Below are 7,424 nucleotides of genomic sequence, written 5' to 3' on the forward strand. Positions count from 1 at the left end.
GCTAGCAGCTATATCAACCCAGATGTGGGTTTTGCCTTTAAATATCCTAAAATGCTCAGGCTCAGAGCTGTTTCTTGCAGAGACAGTTATGGATCCTGTGGGGAGTACTCACCAGCTGGCTGGCTAAATAGACTCTTACATTTGTACAAAACTGGGACTTGGTGTGTTTCTGAGCAACCTTCCCCACAACATTGGCTACTTAATGCAGAAGCATTTTCAATCAAAGCCATAACATCTGGCAGAGTCACAAGATCACTGCAGAAAAGATTTAATGGTAGGAGGTCGAAGCTCTGCTCCACCACACAAACCCATTTGTTAACTGTTCTTCCTCCCCAATTAAAAAAAAATCTCATTTTAAATTTCATTGGAGAGTTCTTTTTTGTTGTCTTTTTTCATTTCTTGATCAATTTGCCTCTATTTTTCTGCCACTTCCTGTATGTCAGAGATCTCTCTTTGTACCCATCTGTCCTAGCCTCAGCCCCTCTTTTTGCTCCAGCTGATGCTATGGCAACAAGCTGCTCACAGGCATATCCTAGTGTCCCAGGCCTCAGCTCCAACTCCTGGCTTTCTGGCCTTGGACTACCCTGCCAGGAGGCACCTGTCAGTCTCTGCTCAGCCCCCAAGGTGCATGAGCACTCATGGACATGGACGGGCAAGGGAGTCATCATAGTGGGTAGCCAAGGTCAGGGAGTCTCTCCCACCCCTCACACATAAGCCTAGATCTGTCCTCACAAGGGCAGCAAGGCCAGCTCCAAGTTGCTCACTGTGCGCATGGTAACTCCCTTTGCCCTCACGGTTCTGTGAGGCTGGTACTATTGTCCCATTATATAGGTATAGAAATTGAGGCACAAGAAATGTGCAGTAGTCCATAGTCACCCACTGGTAAGGACACAAGCATTGTGGCTTCAGTCCTCACCTGCACAGCCCTGCCTTCAAAAGGCACGGGTACTGCCTCTTTCCACGGGTGTCCCTGTTTACCTAGACCCACGGGTTCACCCTACAGAAGACACTCATCACATGGCTGCACAGAGCACTCGAAGCACACAGGGCAACTGGTTAGAGGTAATCAACTTGGTCTGTGTTAATGACTGATTTAATGTGTCAATAAGCAAACAACATTTTTTTCATGCATATGTAATAGAAGAAAGTTGAAATATCTGTGCTAATAGAACCACAATAGCTATCCAGTAAAAAGTGATATGATGTTCAGGGCTATTTTAAAATTTCAATTCAATGCTCACCTTAAAGAATGGAGAAGGGTTGGGGATGTAGTTCAATGAAAGAGCACTTGAGTAGCATGTAGCAGGAGGCCCTGGGTTCCATGCCCAGCAACATAAAAAAAAAAAAAAAAAGTGGAGAATTAAAATTCACTGTGATTAGCAACACTTTAGAGGTATCAAACTATCAAATATCATAAAACTAGAAGGGGATGTATGTGTGTATGTTTATTATGTTAGATTATCAAAATATCAAGAATTAAATATTAATGTAATTCTTTGTGCTGGATAATTCCTATAAAGTAATAGATAATGGGTAATTTCCTAATGTTATTGAGTAGTATATGGCATCTAAACATCTAAAGTTTGTCAGAGAGTGTGGAGAACTACGAATTATTACGTTAAACCCTCTGCAAATCTTTGCCACCACATCAGCATCTTTCTTAGTGGAAGGAAACATCAGCAGTACAAGGAAAAAAAAATGTGTCCAACTCATGGGAAAGTGTCCACACAACAAAGCCCCATGTACACGTGATAGGTCACTGCTCTCCAAGGTCACAGAACAGCTAGAACAGCTGAGACTTGGGAGGCTGAGGTGGGAAGATCAAGAGTTCAAGGCCAGGGCTGGGGATGTGGCTCAAGCGGTAGCGCACTCCTCTGGCATGCGTGCGGCCCGGGTTCGATCCTCAGCACCACATACCAACAAAGATGTTGTCTGCCGAGAACTAAAAAAATAAATATTAAAAATTCTCTCTCTCTCTCTCCTCTCTCACTCTCTCTTAAAAAAAAAAAAAATAGGGCTGGGGATGTGGCTCAGTGGTTTGAGTGTCCCTGAGTTCAATCCCCAGTACAAAAAAGAAAAAAAAAAAAGAATACTCTCAAAAAAAAAAAAAAAAAAAAAAAGAGTTCAAGGCCAGCCTGGGCAACAGAGAGAGACTCTGTCCAAAACAAAAATTAAATAAAAAAACAAAAAAGATAGGAAATGCTTGGAGGTAGAGCATCCCTGGGCTCAACCAGTATAAAAAGAGAGAAAGAGAGAAAAGCTATAATAGCTTAAGTATGTAGATCATTTTGAGGTTTATCATTCATAATGTTTTCAAATCCTACTAGACTAAAGTTTTTGCACAAATGAAACATCTTCCAACTGGAGAAACATTGAGGTTCAAAGTGTCATGTACTAAGGGTGGGGAGAGATGACAGTTGCATTTGTTTGTATTTGCCTAGGGTATCTCTCAAAATCGATGCAAGAGGAAATTGCTTAAGTTGGTCTCTGGAAAAAGAAAATATTGCATATGTACATATGTACTGCATGATTATATGCGTGTGTATGTAGTTGTACATATGTTCCTCATATATACATGATTGATGCATGTATACAGACATATACATTAAAAATTTTTTTGTAGTTGTAAATGAACAAAATGCCTTTATTTTATTTGTTTATTTTTGTGTGGTCCTAAGGATCGAACCTAGTGCCTCACACATACTGGACAAGCGCTCTGCCACTGAGCAGCAATCCAGCCCCCATGCATGGACTTTTATGTTTGTCATCATCTAGGCATATGAATGTTGTCTATTCAAAACAATAAGTGTGCTTTAGAACTTACACAGAATGGTATGTCTACACTGGGCAGATGGCCCAGTCTACCACATTCCCTTAGTGTCCATAGCAAGTGGAGATGGTCTGACCTGGTCCAGGCCAAACCACTGTAACCCCTGGGAGTTTGGAAATGTCAGTGAATCTCAGTGGAGTTGGAAGTTGGCTGGAATGGGTCATCAATTGTCCTGCCCAGAGTGGAGTTTCTGAGTTCTTGGTCACACCTCCCTAGCAAGGCCTTGACTCCGCCCCTCCTGGAGACCTGGATAGTCAGGTTTCCTTCAGTTTCCTGAGCTGCAGGAACAGTCTTCCAGTAAATCTGTGTTTACCTTAAGTTAGCTCCAAATAGTGTCTGTTGCCTTACTATAAAAACAATCTTGGCCAATACCATTATCTTTCTTGACTAACCCTTCCCTATCTTGGTAAAAGGGTTAATGTATCAACCAAACTCACAGTCTCTGCACACAGTCCTGTAAGCCCCAGACCTCTTTACTTGGATTTCTAAAGTACCCCCTCACATTTATAAAAGAGCATTTTAAATGAATCCCCTGCTGGAAGCCATTTCTCCCTCTTCACCTTACAGACTTAGGATACGTGATCCTGGTGGCATCTAGACCTCTGGGTGGGGCTCCCCAGCCTCAGTGACACTCTCGATGCACAAGCACAGATTCACAGTTTCAGGTCCAGGAAAGATGTCAAGTATGGCCCTTTACCATGAGGAGTGTGGCTCTTGACCATCCTATGCCAGATGCCAGGAGTGTGTGCTCCCAGAAGCCTAACCAGTGGGTAGTCTTAATGTAACAACATGATATATTATTTCTCATTTTGGAACATCATCTACACAGGTGCTTTGGTAGGAAACTAAGAAAATATTCCTTGACATATACACTAATGCACTTTTGAAAAATTGTTCTAAAATACACATAACTTTTTTTTGAAGTTGTAAATAAACAAAATGCCTTACCCATTAAGTGCACAGTTCAGGAGCATTCTATACATTCAGGCTGTTGTACACCTGTGGCCACCATCTGTTTCCAGAACTTCCTCATCTTCCCTAACTGCAACGCTCTATGAATCTGCTGACTCTTAGGATCTCATACACAAGGAATCATGCAGTATGTTTCCTTTTGTGACTGGCTTATTTGACCATCATCCAGACTCATTGAGTGGCTTCAGAGTGTCCAGGCAGGGAACATCCCCCAGTGAGCCCAGAACTTGGAGGCTGTGGGAGTTGAGGGAGACAGGAATCATGAACTCTGGAGAGACAGGTGGATTTGGAGGGCCTGCAGTTCAGGGTTCCATCTGGCAAGTAACTTGTGCTGTTCACTTGCACCTTGGGTATCAAATGGGAAGGAGTGGTCTGGGGAAGAACCTACTTTGGCTAGGATGGTCCCTGTAGTCTCACCCTCCATTTCTTCCCCATACTGAGGCCCAGGTAGTCTCCTTCATGTATTCAACTGGCATGCTAACAGGGGCTGGAGCCCTCAGATGCACAAATGGACAGTTCATGTTCTGAAGGTGTGGCTTGCTTAAACTGTGGTCACTGGACGACCCTGTTGATGTGCTTGTCAGGTAGAGATCAGCTTCTGATGAGCAGAACAGAGAACCTGAATGACACCAATGTTATGAGTTAACTTTTGTTTCTCAAAAGAAGATATGTGGATCTCTGGTCTAATTACTAGGTCCTTGATCTACTTTGAGTTGAGTTTGGTGCATGGTGTGTGAGAGAGAGGGGTTTAGTTTCATTTTGCTGCATATGGATTTCCAGTTCTCCCAGCACCATTCATTGAAGAGGCTATCTTTTCTCCAATGTATGTTTTTGGTACCTTTTTCTAGTATAAGATAACTTCATTTATGTGGGTTGTCTCTGTGTTCTCTATTCTGTACCACTGGTCTACATGTCCATTTTGGTGCCAATACCATGCCATTTTTGTTACTATAGCTTTGTATTATAGTTTAAAGTCTGGTATTGTGATGCCTCCTGCTCTTCTCGCTAAGGATTGCTTTGGCTATTCTGGGTCTCTTATTTTTCCAAATGAGTTTCATGATTGCTTTTTCTATTTCTATAAGGAATGATGGGGGCTGAGGTTGTGGCTCTGCAGTAGAGTGCTTGCCTAGCATGTGCGAGGCCCTGGATTCAATCCTCATCACCACATTAAAAAAAAAAACAAAAACATAAGGAATGATGTTGGGATTTTAATTGGAATCACATTGAATGTGTATAGAGCTTTGGGTAGTGTGGCCATTTTGACAATATTAATTTTGACTATCCAAGAGCATGGGAGATCTTTGCATCTTCTAAGATCTTCTATTTTTTTTTTCAGTGTTCTGTAGTTTTCATCATAGAGGTCTTGCCACACAAGTGTCAGATAGAGCACTAATCTTCAGGATATATAAAGAACTCAGAAACATTAACACCAAAAAAACCCCTCAATCCAATCAATAAATGAGCTATGGAGCTGAACAGACACTCCTCAGAAGATATACAATCAATCAACAAATATATGAAAAAATGTTCAAAGTCTCTAGTAATTAGAGAAATGCAAATCAAAACCACTCTTAAGATTTCATCTCTCTCCAGTCAGAACGGCAGTTAACAAGAATACAAACTACAGTAAGTATTGGCGAGGATGGGGGGGGGGGGAGGCACACTCATACATTGCTGGTGGGACTGCAAATTGGTGCAACAAATCTGGATAGCAGTATGGAGATTCCTTAAAAAACTTGGAATGGAACCACCATTCGACCCAGCTATTCCACTCCTCAGTTATACCCAAAGGATTTAAAATCAGCATACTACAGGGACACAGCCACATCAATGTTTAGCAGCTTAATTCACAATAGCTAAATTGGAACCAACCTAGATGCCCTTCAGTAGATGAATGGATAAAAAAAATATGGTATATATACACAATGGAATATTACTCAGCATTAAAAGAGAATAAAATTATGGCATTTGCAAGTAAAGGGATGGAATTAGAGAAGATCATGCAAAGTGAAGTAAGTCAATCTCCAAAAACCAAAGGCCAAATGTTCTCTCTGATAAGTGGATGCTGATCCATAGTGGGGGTGGGGTGAGGAGGGAGGAATTGTGACTAGACAAAGGGGGCAGGGAAGGGAGAGGACATGGTGGCAGGAAAGCTGGTGGAATGAGATGGACATCATTACCCTAGGTACACGTGTGACTGCACATAAGGTGCGATGCTACATTATGTACAACCAGAGAAATGAACAGTTGTGCTGCAGTTGTGTACAGTGGATCACGATGCATTCTGCTGTCATGTGTACCTAATCAGAATTAATTAAGTCATTAAAAAGAAGATATGTGAAGTTCTAATGGTTAATTCTCAGAACACAACTTACTTACAGTTGGGACTTTTAGATTTAACCAAGTTAAGGTCATTAAGATGGGAGCTAATCCAGTCAGACTGGTGTTCTGGTACAAGGGTGAGTCGCGGACACAGTTGTGGTCTTCCACATGAGGGGATGGTCTGTGAGGAGGCAGAGGTGGTGACTGAAGCCACAGGGCAGGGCTGCAAGAGACTGCAAAGCCCCAGTGCTGGGAGGAGCCATCTGCCCTGGAGCCTTCAGAGGGAGTGTGGTCATAGGGCACCTGGACTCCAGACTTCTCCCCACTGTGAGAGAACGGCTCCCATTGCAGCCAGAGAGAGCTAACACAGGCACTGAAACCAGTAGGGTGTGGAGAAACATCCCAGGGCTGGGACAGCCACCCACAGGGCCATCAGGCCTCCTGGGCTGGGAGGGCCACCCCCAACACCCTGAGCAGCTCCCTTGCTCCACAGTCCTGCACCCTGTTTGGGATGGTTGAAGGGAGAGGAGGGTGGGGGGTGGGAGTGTCCTCAGGCTCCTTCATGAGGCGAGACTCTCCTGGTGGCCCGGGGGCTGGGCGCTGTAGTCCTCTTGCCAGGCACGGTGCTACTCCATGATGAATGGGGGGGGGGGGCTGTAATGAGGGAGAAAGGGGGAATGGACGTGGGAAAAGCAGAGGCACCCACCAGGATGTGTATCACCCCGGGGCAAGAGGCAGAGCCTCAGAACTGCAGGGAGACCCTGAGGGCTCTGAACTGCCTCTCTCGGCTAGCCCTCCCAGAGTCCCAGTGTTACCGCTGTTGACCGGTGACGAGTTCTTGCTCCCCGATGTTGAAGAATAACACCAAAGAAGCACGCCGAGGCAAGGCCAGAGTAGAAATTAGAAATTTATTAAAGGACAGAAGAAAAGACTTCTCCCGGAGGAAGAAGGGGACCCAAGAGGTGGAATCCAGTTAGAGGGCAATGTGTTCCCCTTTTTATAGGTTTGGTGATGGAATGTAGGTGGGAAGGATTTGGGACAAAGGAGTAATCTGGTCATTTCGGAGTCAAGTTTGCTGTTCATTAGCACTTCTTTGGGATGAGCTATCTCCAAATCTGTTGGGGGCTGTATCCTGGGCTTCATTAACATTTCTTTGGGATGGGCTGTCTTCGAGAATCTGTTGGGGGATGTTCATTAACATTTCTTCCAGGTGGACTTTGGCCTAGGGCCTTTTCGGAACTTAACACTCCATGAGTTGCCCTGTTTTCCCTGAGTCATTCCCAGCATGGCCTCCATTTTA

Source organism: Urocitellus parryii, chromosome 2 (genome assembly GCF_045843805.1).
Source record: "Urocitellus parryii isolate mUroPar1 chromosome 2, mUroPar1.hap1, whole genome shotgun sequence".
Lineage (NCBI taxonomy): Eukaryota > Metazoa > Chordata > Mammalia > Rodentia > Sciuridae > Urocitellus > Urocitellus parryii.